Source organism: Aquila chrysaetos, chromosome 8 (assembly GCF_900496995.4).
Source record: "Aquila chrysaetos chrysaetos chromosome 8, bAquChr1.4, whole genome shotgun sequence".
In the NCBI taxonomy this organism is placed as follows: domain Eukaryota; kingdom Metazoa; phylum Chordata; class Aves; order Accipitriformes; family Accipitridae; genus Aquila; species Aquila chrysaetos.
Window position 1 is genome coordinate 29,060,270 of NC_044011.1, and position 23,081 is coordinate 29,083,350.

General features: G+C 39.1%; 1 protein-coding gene across 1 annotated transcript in view; it reads left to right on the forward strand.

Annotated features, from left to right (window-relative positions):
• The first annotated feature begins 2,673 nt into the window (after window positions 1-2,673).
• Window positions 2,674-23,081, forward strand: part of PLEK (pleckstrin) — a 62,416-nt gene continuing 42,008 nt past the window's right edge. Inside the window, exons 1-3 of the mRNA XM_041125150.1 lie at window positions 2,674-2,828; window positions 5,086-5,156; window positions 5,429-5,555. The gene's annotated coding sequence lies outside the window, so the exon portion shown is untranslated. The remainder of the gene's footprint in view (window positions 2,829-5,085; window positions 5,157-5,428; window positions 5,556-23,081) is intronic.

Sequence of the window (23,081 nt, forward strand, 5' to 3'; positions counted from 1 at the left end):
TCCGGGCACCCGCCGCGCCGAGCACCGCCCTCGCGGGGGGCGGGGCGCGGCCCTGACGTCACCAGCGAGATGGGGGAGGGAAGGGAGAGGAGTGGAGTGCAAAATGGCGGCGGGGTGAAGGTGGCAGGGGATGTGGGGCTGTAGGTGGGTAGGAATGGCTGTGGCTGCTTCGCTGGGTTCCCTAGGAGCGGCTGGAAGGCTTTGTGAAGAAGGGGACATGGGAGTCTCCGCTGAGGGGTTGTTCTCTTGCCGGGAGGTCCTTTTTCTAAGGCCTTAGGTGTTGAGTATTACCATAAGACAGGCCTGTTTCTGCTCCCTTAGGCCTCTGCCCAGGGAAGGGTTACCCCGGTGTTCCAGGGGCTGTCAGAGCTGCTGGTTGTTCTTGTTCTCCCACACCCCCTCTGCTTAGGTTGGCTCCCCTCAGCCACTTTATACGCTGTGCTGCTGGAGCCCTTGTTGCTCTAGCTTCTTTCCTTGTTCCTGCATCACTTCCGCTCCCTGCAAAATAAGAAAGAAAAAAAAAAAAAACCAGCTCCAGGCAGGGAGAAAGCTCAGCACAGGTGGGCCTTTGGAAGCATAGCTCTAAGTGGTGCCTGCTTTCCTTATGTTCTGGCTGTTTTTTTCCTCTGGTTTTTAATTTAATGAAAGGTTATATTGCAAGAGACTATCCAGTCTGGAAGGTGCTCGGTACTTAACAGCTTTCAGAGTATTGTGTTTAAGTAGTGTTAATAGCTAATTATACAAAACTAAAGGAATTGTGCTGTGATGAGATAATTCTCAAAGTATTTACATGTATGTTTGTGGTTTCATGCCAGTAGTTAATGCTTTGTACCCTGGATAATTTACAAAATAAAATGACTGGTACAGTTGAATGCAAGCTAAGATGAAAGATGTAGTCTTGGTAACCCCTTTAAGGCAAGATTTAGGGCAACGCAACTGACTGCTTGCATAAGTAAGGCTGACCCTCAGGGAGTGATCTCTATATATTGTAAAGTTTTAAGTAGGCCAGGTGACACCTTTAAAAACCTCTGTGAAGGGTAAAGTAAAGTAGGGAGTAAAGATGGGTTGATTTCACATTCCTTTTGCTGTTTTTGCCCTTCTTTCTGTGCTTGCTCTGCTGAATGTGTTTATTTTGGAGCACCATGACACAGCGCGTAACACTGTGACAAATGAAGTGGTGATGTGAAAATAATAATTACGTATAAAATATTGTTATGTTAATACTGCCAAAGAAGATTCAGTACCATGTTGATGTTTTCAGGCATTTGCTATTTGGCTCACAATAGCTAGACATTTTGCCAGGGAAATGCGAATCAATCCTGCCAAGTTCAAGGTGAATGGCAACCTAATTTGTGGGGGAAGGGAAGATTGGATTATTACTTTAAAACCAGGTTAATTTTTAGGACCATAGCCAAGTGTGAGCTTTCCAGTCTAAAATGGTAATTTCCTCTCCTTTCAGCTTCTTCTGGAAAAGGAACTGCCTTGTCACTGTTGCCCTGTTTGTGGGAGTCGGAGCTGGTCTAAGGCTAGCAAAGGTTACCTTAAGAGTTCCTGGAGAAACCTGGAATCTGGAAATCAAATGCTGATGCACAAATGCTAAGAGGAATGGGGAATCTCCTATACAGAAGCCTGCTCAGGAAACTAGATAAATAAAGGGTGACTGTGAAGTTCAGGAACAGATTAGAAATTCTCATCTAAAAGATTGAAGCAAAGCACAGCAATAAATGTGCAGTTCTTAGAAATTGTTAATGACTGATGAAGGTTCTGTTTGGAAACTGATACTTAGCATGCCTTCATGTCTGCAGAAAGGGATGAGCTTGACTGGGAAGAACAAAGAGTGGATTAGGGAGATTGCACAGAACAACCTAGCAGAAATAAGTAAATGAAGAACATGGGGATGAGTGAAACTAAGTGGTCGTGAACAAAAGGTAATTTGCACCAGAAGAAAGCAAAGCGAACACTAACACATAACTGTAAGCTTTGAGTTAATAGCAAATCAGGAAAAAAGGCTTTGCTGGTAAGAACCAGCACCAGTGGTAATATGGTCTAGGGAAGGCATTTCCTGCCTTTTCTTATTAACAGGTACAGGTGGCTAGGACAACTCTTCAACTCTTCTTTTGGGAGGGGGTGGAATTCTAGTTGCTAGAATGTCTAGAAATAAAACATTCCTAGATTTCACTGAAAACTAGTATTAAAACTGACTGTACTGTAGAAAAAAAAATAAAAATAATAAGTGAAGATCTCCAAAAGAAAAAGAAATTCTTATGTAAAACGGTCTTCCTGCTTACATCTCTTGTCACTGCAGCCTTATCTAGCAGGTGCAAATCTGGAGTAAAATCAGCTAAATGAAGTTGAACATGGCTAGAATTTCTTTCATTTAATGTAATGGGACTAAAATAAACAGAAATGAGGAATACAATACCTTAATTGTTACCTTTTTAAGTTCCAAGTAGAGACAGGCAAGAACTTATGAAAATATATTTTCAATACCTTTTTCTGTTGTGCAAATGTGTCAAAGTTGCTTTTCTATGTGACTTCTAAGAGAAGTTAAAAATGCAAGTTGGCATTTGTTAGTGTGTAGATAAGAGGCTTAGAAAACCATGACTTGCATTTAACACTTTCCATTATATTACCTGTATTTCTGACTAATGTTTTTGCAAGTGTTGATATTTGAAGGTGTTTTTAGAGCAAGTTTCAGATAATGCTGTGTTGTGTCAGTTTCTGGCTTTAGTAAAGCTCCTCTGCAGCATAATAACCACCATTCAAACTAGGATAAATATGTATCTCTGTGTGATTGGAAGCTGTTTTAGCTACAGATAAATAAACAGGTCTGTAAACTCTGTACCTGTTTGGGTTCTTCAGTGTTATTAACAGTAATGCTGTGGCTTGCATAATGCTTGACCTAATGTTTGGAAGACAATTTCCATGCTCCTGTGTCTGGACTCCAGCTACAGTTCTGTTCATAGCATGCTTCTTTTAAAGTGCTATTTGTGATGCCTTGTATGTCTCTAAGTTTTGAGGTTTTTTTAATATAGCATGTATCTTTGATCCCTTTAGCATATCCTTCTTTGTCTTGCCTTGTGCTGGTCTTCATGTAAACATCCCTTACTCACAAACATAGCTGGATGCAATTTGTATGGAACATTCCCCTCTCTGTTAACCCAGGGTGAGGGCTGCTGCCTAATTAAATAATCTTCTGCCCTGACCCTTAACAGGCTGTAAGCAGCTTTTACTAGCAAAGCAGGTAAACTCTTGGGACAGTGCAGTAAAGCTTGAAAATACAGGATTTTTAAGCATATGCATGTTCTTATGAGCTCCAGTAGTGTTTTATAAAAATAAATAAACTCTTGTTCTTCTTTAATGCTCTAGAAGGAAAAAAGGAAAGCCACTTTTTATGAACTGGCTTTGAGGGAAAGTGCTTTCAGCTACAGTGGGTGGGGGAAGCTGTATTTTATCAGCAAAAGAGGAAGCCTTTTTAGATAGAAATGAAAACTGTCCTTTCTCAGCGTGTTTGAATTGCTCTATTAGTGCAGGTCCTCAGCTCTAATGTCTGTAAAACCAATGCACCATATTTATTCATCTCATTTCATTTGTAATAACAGGTAGAATAATAAGCAAATCTAAAGATACAATACTGACTATAACTGACAAATGGTTGGAAAGATAAAATGCCTCTCATTGTATCTCTCTTACACCTACATCTGTCTTTTCAGTTGAAAGAAAGCAAAGGGAGTCTGCCCTTATTTTCTTGCATATTTGTGAGAGCATGTATAAATTGCCAAGATTTGGGAGGAGAGGGAGATGATATTTTTCAGATGCAGTAAGGCACAGCTGAAAAAAACTGGTCAAATGAAAGGGTTAGGGATGCAGGGGAGCACTGCTCTCTTTTACCTAGAAAATGAGGACTAGGAGTCTCCTTAAGACCAGAAGAATGGCGTGGGCCACAGAAGCCTTGTGAAGCTGTAGGTTAATAGGGTGATTTTTGGTTACCCATTGGTTCATTTTGCATCGCTGCAGGATGCTGGATTTCAAATTGCTAGAGCAAGTGCAGATGTATAGTTGTCTTGCATATGTGCATTTACTGAAACAGTGGTTGTAAATGCTTCTGATCTGTGGATCTTGCTGCCCAAGGTGGTGTGAATTAAATGTCCTGGTAGTAGGATTATTTCTTCGGGTACCCTTTTCAGCTCTTGGTGGTAATTAACAGCCCCCAAGGACTTGAAGCCACAGATTGAAAATCACTGCATGAAACTTTTTTGTCTTAACTGGTTTATAAAGAGTGGTCTTCTGATTTCCTAGACTTACTGCCAGTTCTGGCTAGGATAAACTGGGGATAAAAGTGCTTTCTCTATCTTTGACCGTGTGCCTGTAATTGTATCACTGTATCAGATAGCTCTCTACAGAACAAATACATGGAAACAATTTGCAAGAAAGAGTGAGACTAAAAGGTTACATTTTTCTTGAGACTCTACTGTTTGCATAATAATTTCATGTAGTGATCTTATTTGTCTAGCAGCTGATAAGATTTCTTGATGGCATCCAGCTGTAGCTAGGGTTGGTATAATTGGCTGCTTTTTTCTGAAGACATTTGTTCTGGGGAACTCTGATGAGAGCTGTGGGCTGACTGCTCAAAGACTTTGCTACAACTGGAGGCAAGTGTTGCAAGCAGGAGTACAGTGTTTGATTTTTTTTTTTTTCACTGATGTGCTTGTCTACCACCATTGTAAAGGCTTATTGCTTTCATTTAACTCTGCTAGAGATACATGTATTGGTCTGACTTGTGAAGTTCTTATCTTCCTGCAGCAACTGGTTAGGCAGTAGTGACTGGCCTGCACAGGATATTAATGAGCTATTAATGTAGGTAACTTCAATCTTGTGGAAACAATCGCTTGATTTATTTTCAGGTGGTACCTGGTTTATGACTGGTCATGTGTTGACTGACTGGTTCAGGTTTGGGCCAGTACAAATTCTGAAGGTGATGACTCAGGCAGCAAACTAGATGCATAATTTAATAGTGAAACAACAAAGTCTGAACCGAAACAATGCCAAAAGGTCTTAATTTGTTCTTTCTTTTTCTTGTGGCAGAGAGAAAACTGGGGAATTGCTTGATTGCTGATCCCCTAACAGTTTGAGTTGAAGACAAATTTTGAATACCAGTAAGTAACCTGACTCTTTCAAAACTAATCAAAATAGATGTTGTTGTCATGTGGAGTACCTTTTAGCATATCAGTACGTTTTGTGGGGAGTGTAATGAATGTAGTGTGAAGTTCTGTGTCTAACCCTTTTCGTCATTGAAGAGAAAAATAATTGCATTAACAAATGCTGTCTGTGGTATGATATGGTAAATTGCATCCATCTTAGCTGTACATTTTTCCATAGCTTTGATTGCCATGATCTCAGTGCTAATGTAATCTGTTTTCATTTACAGTGCTGTCATCTGTGTGAAAAATTAAGTAGCTTGTTAGAGCTTTCAAGGAAAACATGATGCAGCATGATCACGTGTATTTGTGTAAATGTTCAAGGCCCCCTCAGCTGAGGATATGAGACTACACTGAGTAAGCACCATGCATGTGTGATTCTCCACTCTGTGCCTCTGTTCCATGCAGACTTACTTGGGAGTGTATATTGAGGACTGTGCGGTTTGTAGTTTCAATGTGAGAAATAGGAGAGAGTATAACCCCATATGCCAAGTAGGTCTGTTTGCTACAGGATGTGATTTTTTTTGCCACAGGAATTCAGAAGTGCATCTAAGAACTCCCAGGGAACTAATTTGGTGCTAATACAGAATAGTGCCTGTATTTTTGTAGCCATGACAGGTTTTACTACTTTAGACATGGTGAAACTGGTTTTGGTGATGCTCTTTTCTTGAGGTGCAAAGCACCTAGTATATCAACTGTGCCTGTCTGGGACAAAAAAAGGGCACTTGCCAGAGATGGGGTGCAGCTTGTTACCGTGGTACACTGTAAGTCATGATGCTTCTGCCTCCTACCTATTTGGCAAAGTACCGTCTACTTTCTGGTGGTATGGAGTGGATTTATATCTTCAGTGGATTTAACATTAGCTTCTGATCAATCATGCTGCTGCTGAACTCTCCCACAAGAAAAAAATTGAGATTTTCCTTTTCCAGAAGGACCTGCAGAGTTTCCAGGGGAGATTTCAAAATTCAGAATAAAGACATTTGCTCATATTTTCATATCAGACTCCCCCCCCCCCCCTTCTGTCTCCCTGTAGACAAAAGGTATGCATAATGAAAGTGAAGTTCCTAAGTAAATACCATGAAATTTTGGGTGACTTAGTCATACAGTACCATTTTTTCTTCCCTTTGTCAATAGGGAAGAATTCTGCTCTGTGGAAATTGTACGTTTTAGTTTGTAGCCTGCTTTGTACACTGAAAACAACTTCAGATTTTGTACCATAAAGCGCCACCACTGGAATTTTACTACAGCCCAAACAATTTTACCACTGGATGATAATCTCCACAAATGGGCTGTCCCTGGTTTGAGCAGCATGTATCATACAATAAGAGATACTCCAGGCTGTCCTCAATGTGAAATCTAGTTTCAAAAAACCTACTCCTGTAAGCCTTGTCTGTGGCAGGAAGAATAAGACCAGTAGTGATTCTAATGCTTTTCAGCTGGTGGGGAATTCTACAGGTGGTTTTGTGGCTTGGGTGTGTGTGTTTATGAATAAATAACCAAACAGAGGTTTAAGAGAACAGTATTACACAAAAAAAGAATAGTGCAGATTATTCATTGTGAGGATAATACTAATGAGATGAGACTATTTGTGTTGAAAAAATCATATTATCATGTAAAGAACTTCCACTTTATGTCTTTTTCCATTCAGCTGAAGTTGTTACATGACCCTTTCTGCAGACTTAGGGATAGCTGGTAAAGTTGCAATGGAAAGTTAATGCATAGGTAGGCGAAGTACAAAACTGTACCTCACAATGCCATGAGAGCTCTGTAATGCATGTAAATCTTAGTATTAGAAAAATATGGAAACTTGTTCGGTGTTGTAATAAGCATGTTACCTCTAAGTAATGCTATAACTGCATGGGTTGAAACTGGATGAAGATTTATTGAGGTGTATACTATACAGTTCTGCTGGACCCAATATTCACAAGGTAACAGCAGCCTGTGGATGAGACAGTACTGCCATTCTGACAAACCTTCTTAGTGTCATTGTAGTCAGTGTCTTTCTCCTGTTACAGTTCACACCAATTTTGGACTAGAATAAACAACACTGTAGTGGCTTTTTGGTCAACGTAATTTGCAGTTTTCTGGCTGACTTGTGCTCACGGGAGTATTTGCTACCTTCCTGTTGCTAACCAGCAGAGCTAAAAGTGTAGGAAATGTCTGGGAAATGTTTATGTTCTGGCCCTCTTGCAAATAGATACCATTCTGAGAAACACCCCTCATGGCATGGTGAGGCAGCATGCTACTTACTGATTTTGGCATATGTAGCAAAGAATAAGTACAGGTCATTGATACTATCTTGCCCTGCTGGATGTGAACTCTCCAGCTCTAGCAATACTTTGAGCAAGACCTCAGTAGCAAGCAACTGAAAGCTTTCATTCCCTGTGTCTGCATCCTGTAATCATACACTGGGATGAAAGGGACTAATTAATGCCTCAATACCAGGGAATACATACCCAGTCTTCTGCTGATGAAATACAGTGCCAGTTACTACTGGACTTAGCTTAGCGTCAGGGAAGAAAGAAGGACTGCTGTTAGGGAGAAGGAGGAGCACTTACGTAATCCTCTTGGGAGTGAGCCCCTTTCTCCCTCTGCCGATCAGGACAGTCTTGATCAATAGTGTGCCAGATGCACCCACATCTGGTACGGTGAGAGAATTTGTCCAGTGTGTCTGGAGGCTTCCTTTTTATCTCAGACACATAAATGGAGATCTACCTTTCATGTTGAACAACCTGCAGCCCTTCTTGTGTGGGCTGTTAGGTTTGTTTTTTTTAAGCACTGCCGTTCTGAGTGCAATAAATAGAGCATATCTTAGATGAATTCTCCAGGGAAATAATTTTCAGTATAACCTGGTTGTCAACACTCAGAAGCCTTTGGATATAGCCTAAAACTGTTGCAAACCTTGGGAGGTCAGAGCCTTTGAAATAGTTGTGCGGAGTAAACCATGTTTTAAAAATAAAAGGAAACAAAAAAAATTCCCCAGATCTGAGCTGTGTTGCTTTCAGAGCCTCCCAGTTCTCGCAAAGTCTGAGTGATCCTGCAAATGGACTTTTTAAAGAGGAAATTCTGCTACATGATCAAGGCCCCTGAAGGTGCTAGGAAAGAACGGAGAATGTCTAAAGCCAGTAAAGCTTGTGGTACTAAGATGAAAAACATCCATCATTGAAGCAGTCAGAGCTGGAATCTTCTAAAGTGCTTGGGATCTGTGGATAAAGTACTAGATTCTTGGGAGTTCTTTAGCTGAACTAAAATACAACTTAACCAGAGACTATGCCATCTTTTAATTCATGTTAAAGTGGAGTGAAATGTGTAAAAGAATTAGGAAAAAAAAGGAAAAAAAAAAAAAGGTCTTGCAGTACTGTAACTCTAGGTTTGGGAATATATCTTGTTTGTACAGTGTTCAATTAAGTATCTGGTTTGTATAATTGTTAAGGGAGAACTTGCCTCCCCAGTGGCAAGTCCTTTAGTTTATTGGCTTTTTAGTAACATTCAGTGCACATTTTACTGCTCAAATGGTTAATTTGTTAGTGAACATGTACATTTATCTGGTTTTGAATATGTAGGTGTTTGTTCCAACTGAATGCATACATCTGTAGATGTATGCTATAGAACATAATGGAAGCTTAAAATACTCAGTTCTTGGCATTACAGTAGCCAGTTTAAGCATTTGCTCAAGATCTCCATTCATAAATAGCCAGCTTTGAGTCTCCTCCTGTGTATCTCATGACAGCTTTGGGATAATATTTGGGGAGAGTTTGGGTTGGGGGTAACTCTGCAGATAACTTCCAGTTAAGAGACGAAAAATAGTTTTCCAGGGACTGTCTGGTTCCACTGAGCTATGAGATTGAGCTGGAAGCATGCTGAATCCTGGAGCAGACCAATGAAAGGCTGTTGCTGTGGGCACCCCTCTTGCCCCACTCTCTTAGCGCTAGCATATAGGCTCTCCAGCATCCTTAATGTCCCCATGTGGTATGTGGTCCTGTTCAGGAATGAGATGTGTCCTAATCTGTAGTAATGTGCTCCTGCCTGCTGCTGTGGTGATGAAGACCACAGAACAAGTCCAGACTTTCTTATCTGCATAAGGTTTAGCTTACACCCTGTTATTTCTGTTCTGTTTTATGGGATTACTAAGCACTTCAGTACTAAGTTACCTGTAGAGTTGGGGATGCCAAACCTTGATCAGGACCACAGTGATTCTTTGCTCCAACTATTAACAAATCAATCACTTTGGGCTGGGGAGCAAATACACATATAGTTATGTTGGCAGCCTGGGGAGAAGGGAGAAAAATTTCAGTGAAAGAAAAGAGCTGTAATAGGTGCCTGGGAGTAGAAGCCTCTTTACTTGCCTGCTGTCAGCAAAGCACCACCTCCAACCACAGGTGTAGTTGTTTGCACCCATTGGGTGAGTAAAGTTGGATTTCATTATCAGACTTGAGACCAGGGCTGGATCTGGGTCAGGCTGAGAGTTGGAGGGAGTGTAGTGCATGTGGACAGGGAAGAGCTGGCAAGAACTGGCATCATAGTGGAAAGAATGAGGCAGCTCATCAGCTGGCAATGTTTCTGCCGCATTTTGCCAATTATTTGTTTTTCTTCAGGGAGGAATTCAGTGTCTGGTTAAGTTTTGTCATTAGTTTTTATAGTCATAGATCCTAGGAAGTAGTCTTGTCTACTCTGAATTTAGTATTCCTTAAATTTAAAGCAATTTTAGATGCTAAGGAATATGACTAGTGATCACATTTTAGGACTGGATTTTCTTAATAAAAAAAAAAAGTCCAAGTTATACATAAATGTTGTGGCAAAGGGTTCCCCAAAACCCTAAGCAGAATATTCATCTTTATGGCAGATGGTTCTGCTGTAATTACTGATTCATAATCTTTTGAAAAGGAAGTAAGCTACTCATGAGTTTATAAACCAAGCATTTCAACTAAATTAACTCATTTATATGAGCTTACTGCTTTTACAGTAAGCTCAGAGTTAGGAAATACTGCTTGTATTTTACAAGTAGGTGTGATTTAGTTTAGTGATTGCATAGAAGAAAAGGAATCATACGTTCACTTTTTTATTCATTAAGTATTTCTTAAGTTTTGTTAAACAATGAGGTAGTTTTGTTAATCATTCCTGTTTTTCTTAAGCAAAAACGTAAAATGTATAAAACCAAGCATTAACTTAATCTCTAGGGAGTTTAGCAGTTTAGTTTTCAGAAGAGATGTGATTCTCACTGACTAATTTTTCACGTGCTTTTTTTTAATTCTTGCCATAGGTTTAAATTATCATTAGCCTGCGAATGAATAATAGTGATCATTAAGCTTTAAGATTTTAATGCTTTTTTACATCTGTTTAGTTTAAAAAAAAAAGGAGTAGCTGCCTGTGAGAAGGACAACTGCTTTCTTGAAGGGAGAATTTATCTAATTATATATAAACATTTATTCCATGCTCATCACCATAGTAACTGAGGCCTCAAGTCAGTGTGCTTTGCTGAGGAGGGTGGCAAATACTGTAGTGAGCCGAAGCCTGAACTTCTCTATGAAAGTGCAGTTTTACATTTGGTTGAGGCACAGCTAGTCCCTGCTAAACCTTCTTGACCTCTGCCTTCTGCCACTATTTGTATTCCTGTGGTTGCAAGCATGGTGGAAACAGGGAGCTAATATCACTGAAAAATAACCTCCCCCAGAATTAGTGTACACCAAATTGTCCTTCTGATCTGGCTGACTGCATGATTGCATGAGCACTAGTGAGGCACTGGGAAGAGTAAAAAATGTGTGATTGTGATTAAGTGTGGGGAGAGACAGCTACAAATCAAGCTGATTACAAAGCTGCTGCTGAAGCTACTTGTTTAGGGCCTGACTATGCTGTATGTGAAATCACTGAAAAACAGGTATTGAGTTGGGAGTTAAGCCAGTTGAATTGAGGAAATGATCTAATCCTTATTAATTTTGCAGTGTTTTTGTGACTTCAGCAGTATATTCTTGAGCCAAGTATATCTACGGCCTATATGGAAGTGCTGTTCTGAGAAAGGAAAATGCTAAAAGGATGGAAATTTGATGTCTCTTCTCATATGCAGACCTCTGAAAAGTGGCCACAGTATTTTATCAAAATGTTCATTTCAGGAGCTCTGTTACAATCAACTTACCACATCTCTTTATTTTCAGTGTTATCTTCTTTTTGGCTGTACCTAGACAGTTGCTTTCAAAGAAGCCTCATCTTTTTACTTCAGCTTTCCTTTGAACAGGAGCAAGGGTAGTAGCTAGATATTTTTGTAGCCTATTTGTAAATAAATCTCAGATGTATTCTGTTTTCAGCTGCTCCCTCTGTCTTATAAAACATTGCAATGGAGTGTGTTTTATAACTGCAAAACTTTACAGACTCAGGTTTTAAAACATTTATCGTAAAAGCTTGATGAAGGCTTTTTACTTTTTATCTGCTACATTAACCAGGCCTTCATTTTTGAGCCTTTAAAATTACAGTGCGATTTTATTTTCCAGCGCCCTTTAGATCATCACTTCACCATCCAAGGTCCTGATCCCATGGAGACTTGCACACTTGTTTAACAAAGCATGTTTCAAGCAGTGCCACTGATTTATTACTCTGCCTGTACTGTTACCTGATTTGAAGAGAGTCAGGTACTGGGGTATCTACATTACTTCTGCAGTATTTGCAAAAAGATAAATGATTTGCAGGTGTAACACAGCACTACAGTTAATCACGCTAGCAAACTGCAGTGTGAAATGGGATCTTGTATAGCCATTTATAGTCTGAGTTTTTAAGAGCTGTAACTCTGCTTTTGGCTTGGTTAACTTCTGTGGCTGTTGTAGATTACATTTGCAACCAAGTTGTTGCCAAACTTCCACTTGATGTTAAGGTCATGTTTACTACTGCGCAACTGCATAGTGAAGAGTTGCAGTAAAAGCAAAATAAACTTTAAGACTCTTGACAAAGCAGCTTAGTGTCACTGTTTGGGAGCCTGGTAGTAAGTGTATGTTGGGCAGAAGCTCAAAACTGACTGTAGACCAAAGCAGAATGTTGTTGGTAGCAGTTAAATTTTACTGTTTCATTATAGCTGATGTGTCCTTGACTGCAGCTCTAGTAAAAACATCTTGTGTATGTTCTGAGTACTGTTTAAAAAAGAACGTAGATGTAAGAAAACTGGAGTCTGCCGCTCTCCATATGTGGTGTTAGTACTGTGCAAGGTTTTCAGCTATTAGCCGGATTGAGTGATCTGGTAGCCTCCTAAAAGAACTGTGCACATTAAATTTCTGGTACTGCTGATGAGAAGAATGCTGTTGCTGGAACATTTGAGTTCCTGTTACTCTTCAGGGGATCGATACGAAGCCTAAATGTGGTCCTCCCAGTTGAGGGTTACAGTATGCTACCAGTGAGCTGCAGTGGAGTTTACGTTATGGCTATAACTCTTCTGGATTAGACATCCACACCCACACACCCCTTCTTGTTTTAAAATCTTGTAGATAGATACATCTTTGCTGGTGTGAATGCCAGTAACGATCTGAGCTTTTAAAAAAAAAAACAAAAACAAAAAAAAAACCCCACAAAACAAAAACACGTACAAGGGAAGGAGTATTACTGCCACTAACATTTTGAGAAGCCTTTTTTAGCTAGTTTTAAGGAACAAGGTGTATGCAGATCAGCTGCATTTGATAAGCAAAATTCTCAAAAATACTAAGTTCTCTGTGTGAAAACAGGCCACAGAGGAGAGAGGGGGGTTGTTTTGTTTGTTTGGGTTTTTTAAAATTATCCTTAATGGGAGGGAAGATACATAAACCTAAGTTTTGTTAAACACCAAAAATCCATAGAGGATCAACACCTTATTGTCCCACTTGTGTAAAAAGCTTCAACTGGAAGTCTCAACTTTTTAAAGACCAGTTAACCACATCTGGAATATTAATGCATAGGAAACCAAACTTCTTTATTTCTGGTACTAGGGAGAGATTTTTTCCCCCCAATTTTCAGTTCCTGAAAAGTTGAGACAACTGGTATTTGGGGGGATGATTGTGCTAGCTTTCTGGTGTGTTGCAAATACAGGTCCAAAAGTTCACAGAACAGTATTAGAATTGGAGATACAACAGAGTTATGACCTGACTCAGTATGGTTTGTGTACTGTCAAATCCCAGTGAACCTGGTGGGGTCTGAAACCTTTTATCACAACTGGACTCAGCCCTTTTTTTCTACTGTCAGTTACTTCTGCTGATCTATTTTTGTTTGAGTATTATTTCCCATTATAGACACAATTAAAAGCAATTTGGAGTAATTCCAATATTCATGTGCATCAGGGAGGAATTAAACTATAAAAAAAGGGATTAATTTTGGTCCCTCTGCTTCAATATTATCAATATGTTTCAAATCTCAGTGAAGATGCCCGTATGCTTTCTAAATAATTTTTCTTAAATATCAGGTATTTTTGTGGAGAATTTTAATTTTTAATTACATACCCTTCTGCTTCAATGCAGGCACTTTTGCAGGTCCCTGCTCTTATTTATGGTATTCAAAGTATAGAAAGTAAGAACACTTTTGTCTCCATTGATATTTCACAGATGCAAATTACTCAGACATGGCAGTGCATCCCATAGAATGTTATAAATGCTCTCTCTTACCAGGCAGGTCAAATACCTTAAATAAAGCCCTTCTGGATCATAAAACTTTTAAAAGAAATCAGTGCCTGCTGTAAAGCTTCATACATGTTGTAATGATGTCCAGGCATCATGTGAGTATTTAATTTTCCATAAAAGTGAGCTTCCAAATCAATATGTTGGCTTTGTTCTAAGTCTGGAGGCACTGTAGTTGCCCAAGATCAAGTTTCACACTCAAATAGCAATCTAATTGAAGCAGAAAAGTCCAGATAACTGTTCTGGTTTTGTGTGCTTGCTGCTTGTGCTTCCTTTGCCAGGCAGGAGTTAAATCATGCCCTCTGGAGACTGCAGTTGGACTCTCCAGTCACTTCCCCTTTTCTTTAGTTGAAATTGTGGTATGCCTCCTATGCAAGAGTAGCACAAAAAGGAACCATATTGGGATAAAAGATCTGGTACTCATTAATGTTCAGGGTTAAGTAGATATGTAGTTTAGTAAGGATCATACCCTACCATTTATTTTTGTTAATTTGGAATAAGAGAAGGGGTTGAGGCCAAGAGAACCTTAGAGAGCCAAATGATTATTTCAACCCTTCATCTTGTTAGAAAGCAATACTTAGAAGGAAAAAAAAAAAAATCACACTGTGTTTATCAGTCTTATGTCTGAGTGCCATAGTAATTTTACAGGCATGATACAGAGGTAAGTAGTCTATAATATTACTTAGTTATATACAATCTTAGTTATGAAAGTTATGAAATACTACTTATAGAGAAATAGCTCTTTAGATCAAATCATTTTTTTGTAGGAAAATTTTCTGTTACAAAATTTCCAGCTACTAGATCAAACAAATTAAGCATACCAAACTTCCAGTTAAGTTTTTGTGTGTAAATACTTCATTTCTGCTAAATATGCTTGAAAATGAAAAGGGTTTGGTAAGGTTTTAGTCGGCATGTGTGTTTCTAAACTTTATTTGAAAAGTAACACATTTTTGAAGGATCTTTAATATTAGGAAATGTTTTAAATAACAAGGGACAGTTGTTCCCTTTTCAGAATTGTCTGAGATTTTTCTGATTCTTACAGCTTCTGATGTCCCTTTTTTCTTTCCAGTCAAGTAAAGCAGATAGATGCTTAGCAATTCTGAAATTCAAGCTATATATCCAGGTATCTAGCTTAAAACATTCTGGATCAGTTTATAAGAGTGATTATTGGAACTGGAGTGAAACAAAGTAATTCTTGTTTCCCAGACTTGAATTCTAATTACCTACCTTGTATTCTGGCCTTTGCCTTTTTATCTTAGAGTAAAATCTATGCCAGTGTTTTGTGTTTCTCAGTTGTAGTTTCAAGTTGTAAGAGAGTGATTCTTTTCAGGAACTTTTACAAAGTCCATAATTTCTTTTCAAATGTAGGGGGAAAAAAAAAAAAATCTACTTAAAGAAATAGGAGTCTTGGAATGAGTGTAAATATTGACATGCTGTCTTTGTCAGCTACAAGTCCTACTGGGAAACTTGATGTCAAGTTCACTTTATGTCCCTGTACTCCAAGTAAGTCAAATGAGTGCTGAAAATCCAGTGTTCCTCAGTAAAGATTTTTACTTCACCTAAGGAGATTTAACCTTCCAAGATGATCTTGGCTACCTTCCAAAATGTATCACCAAGGATGCTTTTTTTTATATGCTTTGTTCAAGCTTTATCAGTATTCACACTGAACTTTAAGGAGACTGGACATTTCATTTTATGAAACATCAGTAACAGATGTAATTATGATGAGAAAAAAAAAAAAAGGAAAAAAAAAAAAAAAGGGACAACCAAGGCAGCTTTACACGGTTGTCCCTTTTCCCTCGGGGACTTATTAAGTGTTGTACAAACAAGACTCTCTGGTTGCCTTTGCTTGTATTGGGACTTATGGTCTTTTCTCAAACAATGCTGTCTGGCCTGTTTTGTTTCATTATTAATATTTTGTTAGCAATTTACATTTACTGTATAGCACAATAATTTTGCAGGGTTAATTACCTGTGAACAGGAAGAGTTTTGTTCTGAAAAATTACCCTGAGCATAGAGTGTGATCTGATGTGGTCTGCAGATTGTTTGGATGTATTTTTTTTCTAAAATGTTAGATAGGGCTTTGATTAAAGAAAATTTAACACCACTGAGTTATCACACCAGAGCTGGCTTTTCTGACTTTAATGTTAAGCCTTCTGTTTAGCTGACCATGGCCTGCAGCTGAATCTATCTTTACTAGTGTTGATTATGGAGAAGCCAAAACAGCCCGCATGCTTATACCATAGTTGGCTTTGAAGTAGTAGCAAGTATTGAAGACAGGGAAGACTTGTAATATTTTTTTACATTATGACTTTAATAGGAGGAAAGAGTTCTGAGCAGCATGTGCTATTTTTTATGTGGCTAGTCATAAATCAAGATTGTAAGACCTTTGGAGCAGAAGATGTATTTCACCTAAGCCTTTCTACCTCATTTTGCTCCACAGAACTTTGGTCTGTGATTAGATCTGTGTATATAGATAGTATATATAGCAGTTAGTTATTCATGGCAGAACTATTTCTTGAAACTTGTACAAAGCTGGAAACTATGCGAGTAGGGTATCTCTAGTGCTCTGTGTACAAACCCATAATGCATTCTTAAACACAGAAGCTGGTGCCGAGGCTTATTACCTACCATATGCAAAATATGTTTACCCTGATACTTTGAAATTACTACTTCAATAGGTCTCAAAGGCTCGTTGTGCCTTTGTGTGCATTTGTTATTCCCACTGTTGACAATGGGAATTAGCTGTACACATCAGGAGGATATACCCATTGGACTATAACTTAGACAGCAGGGAATATGAAATTCTCTAGCTATCAGATGGTGAGAACAGCACAGCTTAAGCATCGCTCCCACTTGGCTTGTCACCTCTGCATTTTGTGATTTTTTTTTTTTTTTTTTTTTTTTTTTGCTAAGGAAACAGTAGTGGAAGTAGCAGCTGTGAAATACGATGGTAGCACAGTGCTACCTTGATAGAAATTGCAGCTCAGAGCTCCAGATCAAGTGTGGCACAGAATTTTGAATTATGGAAGTGAGCTGTTTTTCTGGAAAAAGCAGCCATTCAGGTTAAGCCTAGTAAAAGCTGACTGTCACTTGCTGGATTAATAAATCGTCCAGAGAATTTTCAAATTTGTATTCAGTTATTTCTTTCAGCTGTTAGGCCAGATTTCTTCTCAAGATGTTATATTCTTTGAATTGCTGTGATTTATTGTTCCTCTTCTAGTACTGGCTGGATAGCTGATACCTTCAGTCACATGAGTGAAGTTTATATATGTCAGATATGTATGGACATATATGGTGTTGGATTTGATGTTCTCAGGTTTTTCTGCTATATAAGTAATTGCATTGGGGGTGGGGAGGAATAATAGTGTGATATAACACCGGGGTCCAAGAATGGTTTAGGTTATAAATGCTTGATCTTTGGTTTTCTGGGGGTGTTTTTCTTCACTTTCTGAATCTTCTTGCTAATCCTGTGTGGAAGCTGTCAGGCGTGGGGCCCTCCAGAACTGTTTAGAGCTCCTACACGTTTCCAAAATGAGAACTGTGAAAGAAGTTCAGTCGTCTTTGCAAGATAAAAGCTCCCTCCTGTGGAAGAGAGGAACTTCTGCAGTGACTAGGAGCAACGTTAGGGCATAATACTCTGATTTTAAATTAGCAGGAAAAAGGGGCACAAGCCCTGTAGGGGGTTGCAGATGCTGGAATTCAAACCCCTGTTCCCTGTTTTTTTTTTCCCAAAGCAAGTTCTTCATATTTGTATGACTTCTTTCTAAAAATGTGTATCCGTTATAGCTGTTTGCTGTGTGTAAGTAAAACTGGATAGTTTAAATAATATAATGTGGCCACAGTGGAATCTTTAGTGTTAAAGGGGTCTAAAGCAGCTGATATTTATACTGAGTTTGCTTTCTGTAGCTCTTTGCTGAAAATCCTCAGTATTTTGGGGACTTCTATGAATTCCACTTCATAGAACTTCCATTACTTAAAAAAAAAAAAAAATTCTTTTTATTTTTCCCTGTAAGTGTGCTAATCTGTACTGTATATACTGAAGATCTGTATCACAATGATTTTGGATCTTGCTGCAGTTGGGGGTCCTTGGTAGAGGGCTCTGTTGAGCTCAAAGTCCTCTCTGACTTGGAAAATACAACTGCACAGGAAGCATAAAAATGAATTTGTGATGGAGGAGCTGGAACTAGAACTCATCTTGATATCAAATTTCTGCTAGAAACTGTGTTTTTACCTTTCAGCTGAACAGGATTCATTCTTGTGATCTGAAGGTGGAAGGCTCTAGCTCATTAGCACATTAGCAAAACCTTGAGGCATTTACTTCTATAAATGCTGATGTTACTCACCTGAGAATGTAGCACTTTGGAGGGGGTGGGGAGAGACAGATCATTTAGTGTTACAGTGGAGATTTAAATTTACCAACTCAGATTCATTGCCAGGTAGAGGACTGAGACAGCACAGTGTGTGCTGACCCACTGCAGAAAAAGGTTGTGTTGAGATTGGGTATTGGGATCCTGTTAACTGACAAAACGCTAAATTATGATCTTGTTCACAGCTGGCTGGGTTCTAGCTTGTGGCACACTGCAACACAGACATAACTTTGGTTACAGAAGCATGTGATTTGGCACATTCTTTGTGATATGTAATGGTGAAGTGAGATTTGGTCCTGTCTTAAGAAATTTATGGTATACCAGCTCATTTTGATACAGTTTGGAGTTATCTTTGAAGTGGGGAATAGTTGCTCTATTAAGGAAGTAGTATCCTCATTTATAAGAACTGTGAAGGTGCTATAGCTTGGATGAATAGTCCTTATGATTGTGCATGTCAAGAAATGCAAGCTCTTGAACTTGTGTGAAAGCAGAAACTTCTCATGAGGCTGCATGCAGTGAAGGCTAAAGTCAGGGTAATGAGGGATGCTGGCAGAAGTGCCCTATTACTGTGTGAGCTCCCTGGACCTCTGTCTGATCTTCTTCTGGACCACAGAGCACTCAGTGGCTGCTGCTCCTCAGGTGCCAATTTGAACTAAAAGAAACTCAGCAACAGCAAAGTGGAGTCCCTTTTGTATATAAGTACTTGCACTAGGTTCTGCAAGATTGTAGTGTGTTTGCATGGGAGGAGAAGCAGCCTACGCAGTTAAAAATGGGATGGGGAGTCTTTCATGTGGCTTACAGCTTACAGATGGCTCCTGGATCTTTAAAGTTCCTTCATGGTACATACTTCCTCTTAGTACACCATCTAGTGATTGCCTGGAGTATTTTTGATTTGCAGCTTTTTTCCCCTCTGGCAGTTCTAATCTGGTTTCTTAAGAAACTGAAGCTTGTGTTGACCATGTTTTGTTTTGCTCTTCTTCCTTGTCTGCACACTTCCACCCCCAATGTTAAATGTTTTTCATGAAAATCAAAAGAGAGCCTGAGGTCCCATACTGAGTTGCTTCAAATTTTACGAAATTACATATCTGAACAGAGTACAGTGGTTGAACTTAGTGTCCATAATGACAGAGGGGCTGCAATACGAGTTGAACCACAATATTAAAACACCAGAGAATCCACAGGAGACAGACAGGAAATTAGTCTCCATAAGTTCCACAGTTCATGGTGATATACTACCAAGAACAGAAGCAGGGTAAAAGTTTTACTGTTTTTTGGTATTCACATGGCAGTGATTTCTGTGAAGCAACTGTGAGCTGGAAGAACATTGCTTCAAATCCCTGAATCCTCAGCAGTTAATTTTCTTTTACTGGATCTGTGGGAATTGAAACAATGATAAAAATACAGAGGAGAAAACCTACTAGAGTTGGGCATTTATTCTTGACTGTAATGACTAATAATTTGTATCTGCTCACTTTAAATGAAGTCTTGTTTGAAAATGTGTAGACCATGGATGAAACAGAATTGCAGAGAAATGTTCTGGTGTTTTTGCAGTAATTTAAAGCACTGGTTTGGATTACCTGATGCAGATTGCACTAAAGCCTTGTCCTTCTCCAGGAATTCTGCATCAAATGGGCTATGCAGCGGGTAACTCATGACTGATCTGAGATACAATAGAGCCAGCCTCATTTTTTACAGCATCCTAAGGACTATTACTTCATTAATCTTTAATTTCTATGACTTTTTATTAAAAGCCCAGAAGGTAAGAAGGAGATGAACTAAAATTGATTCACTGTTTTTCTCCTCAATTGAAGTTCTCCAGTATCAAATAAAATGTGGAGTAAACAAACTTGAGTCTCGTGGAATGGAAGGTGTTTGCATGACACTTCTAATGAGCATATAAAGGAGAAAGATTTCTTGGATTTGACACTTGAACTTGCTGTGAACTTGGCTTTCGGCCCTTTTTATTTGTAAATAATCTTTAAAATTGGGGCTAATGTTCAATGCATTAAAACACTTCTTTGCATGTGCTTGTGTGTGTGAACATACATATGAGTACATGAGTTCTTGTCATCTTTCTCTCCAGAAAGTTAAGAACTGGTTTACCAGGTGTACTGTAAAAGAGAAAACTAGGTGGCTATTTAAGTAATTGCATTGTTTGTCCACACAAATTATTAGCTTACATCAAGATTTGTAGCATGCAGAAATGAAGAATCTGAAAAATAGGAGGAAAATGAATACAGTCTTAAGAACAAGCAAATGGGAACAGTGACAATGAAAATTCTGTCTGAGTTTTCCTGGGATACTTTACACTGTCTTGAAAAAGAAAACACTTCCTTTCTGTAGGAAGAACAACGTAAAATTGATGCCTTCTGCAGAAATAATCACTTTGGATTTTAGGATTCCAGTTTCTTGATTTTTCACATCCAAGCATAGCTTGGATGAAGTACTTGTGAGAAGGTGGATTGCTAAACAGTTTAGATTTGTCTTTTCTTTGGAGCCAGAGAAGTAAAAACAGGTAGTGTGTGCTAATTAGGAAGAATCTGTGCCTTTTCTCCTAGATTATCCTCTTCACAGTCTGCTCTTCTAGAGAATCAGTAGTGACATAGCAGGTAAGAAGGCTGTGATGGCAACATGGTTAATGTCTATATTTTGGTATTTTGATTAGAATAAAGATGGGTGAGATAATTGCTAAGAGGCTAGCCTGGCCATGGTGTGATACAGGTTAACACTGTGTTCTATCCAGGCTTCCCTATAAGAATATAGCAAGTCCATCAGTCTTGATTTACACCTGGACTGTTCACCAAGGTTTCACTTCTGTGGGAAAATACAATGCAGCAGCTGGAGGAAGGAGGCTGCTGCATGTCCACATTTTATCCTGGTGTTGAATTTGGGTTCAGGAAGGTCATGTACCCTGACCTGGGAACTAAGAAGTGCTCTCTGATTCCCTTAGCCACTTGTTCTTTTTTGTTGTAGCTGTGCCTCGTGGGAATGCAGCTCAAAGACTGCAGTGGTGCTGCTTGAACCAGAGTAGGAAGTGACACAAAATCAGAGCAGTGAGTGAACCCTGCCTGGCCAAGCTGTGCCAGCTTCTGCTTTGAATATTTCCTGGTATTTCTGAGTGGTGCTGCTCTACGTGGTATCTATGTACTCAGTTGGTATGCCCTCTGTGTAGGGATTGTAAGGGCTTCCTTGCCCATCCCATAATATGGAATATAGTACTGCTTCCCCCACCCCCTTGGATTATTACATTAAGAGTTATTGAATGACTGGGGACCTTACAAGTTTTGTAAATAGCTGCTTAACTGCAGAGCCTTCAAGGCAAATGAGTAATAGATTGAACAGCAAATGGTGAGAGAAGATAAAGCCTTTTCTGTCTCCATTGCAGATGAAAGATGAGATGAGACTTTAGGGGATGGTAAGTAAGCTATGACAGTATTCACTAGCAACTACTATTCTCTGCCTGGAGAATGCTTTAGTGAGATCTGAAAAGTTTTGAGATTGGTATGAAATCTGTGGAAAGTTACTGACACTGAGCTTAGTGAACCAGAAGCTTAAAGCTACTTACCAATAAAAACCATGGGAAGTTCTGTAGGAGATTTTTGAGGTTAGGAGCAGTCTTTCTAGCAGAACCTGGAAGGAGTATTAGAGGTGACTGAGATGGAGACTACCAAAAGAATTTTTTGGGGGGGTTTCTGATATTGTTATATTTTCATATGAAGACTCCTAGTGACTGTTTCCCCTGCTGCCTATGGGTCAAAAGCTCCATGTCTTTGAATATGCTCTGAGATTCTTCTGTCTCTCTCGCTGTTTCTATAGTACCATGACTCCAAGCACGTGCCCCTCCACTGTTTTCCCTTTAGATATCCGTACAGAAGCTGGTGTCTCAGATAAGGCATGATCACTCATGGATTTGTAGAATGGAGTGCGTGGAGGGGAAAAAAGGTGTACTTACCTGTCCTAGTCATGGCTCTTCAAGAATAAAGGCTATAGGAGGACTGACAAGGTGGCTAATGATCTCCCTTTCCTGTGCTGTTTGGATCATATCGCAGTCCTGGAGCTAAGTATGTGGCAGCATTCCTTCCTTCCTTGCTTATTTGTGCTTGAGGGCTGCTGCTGCTGGCATTGCAGGACTGAAGCACAAGGAAGTAACAATTGACAGGTGGTTTTATTTTAAAAACAAAAACTGCAAGAAATTTTTAAGCTGTGCTAGCTCATTATGTAACTGATTCTGTACCTGTATGCAAGCACAAAATACTAGTTCCTGATCCCTACGGAAAAAGAAATATTTTTCTAAGATAGGGCAAACGATCTGTAGAGGAAATCTTTTCACTGTTTTTAAAACAAACGGCCTCCCTGGAAGTATTTCCTCAGTGAGTTATACTTAATTTGTATTAAAATGGTTAGATCTAAATTCTTACAATTTTGTTTTAAGCAAGGGCAGTTAATCCACGTTTTAGCATATTGGGGCAAATTTGTGCCTTAGGTTAACTCCATACATTTTGGTAGAACTTTGTACCAGGAGTGCATTTGGCACCTTTTCTTGTTTGTTTTTTTTTAACCATCCACCTCAAGAGTAGCAAAGTTCAGTGTAAGCATTGTGCATTTGAAAATGAGATGATCAGCACATTTATGTATGACTATTGCCATGTTCTGATACAAGATGTTGCAAGCCTCTTGAACAGTGTTCAGTATGCAACAGAACTGAAAGATGCATGAAGCCTTTTTTTGTTTGTTTGTTTTAATGCATTTAAATCTTTGAAGTGCAGTCACAGTTTCCATACAGAACAGGGATGACTGCAGTTGTATTTTCGCACAGTCATGTTTTCTGCATTTGCTCAGCTTGCCTGTAGTGTAGTATTTAGGCAGACATGACTCTGAAGCCAGAAGCAAAAATA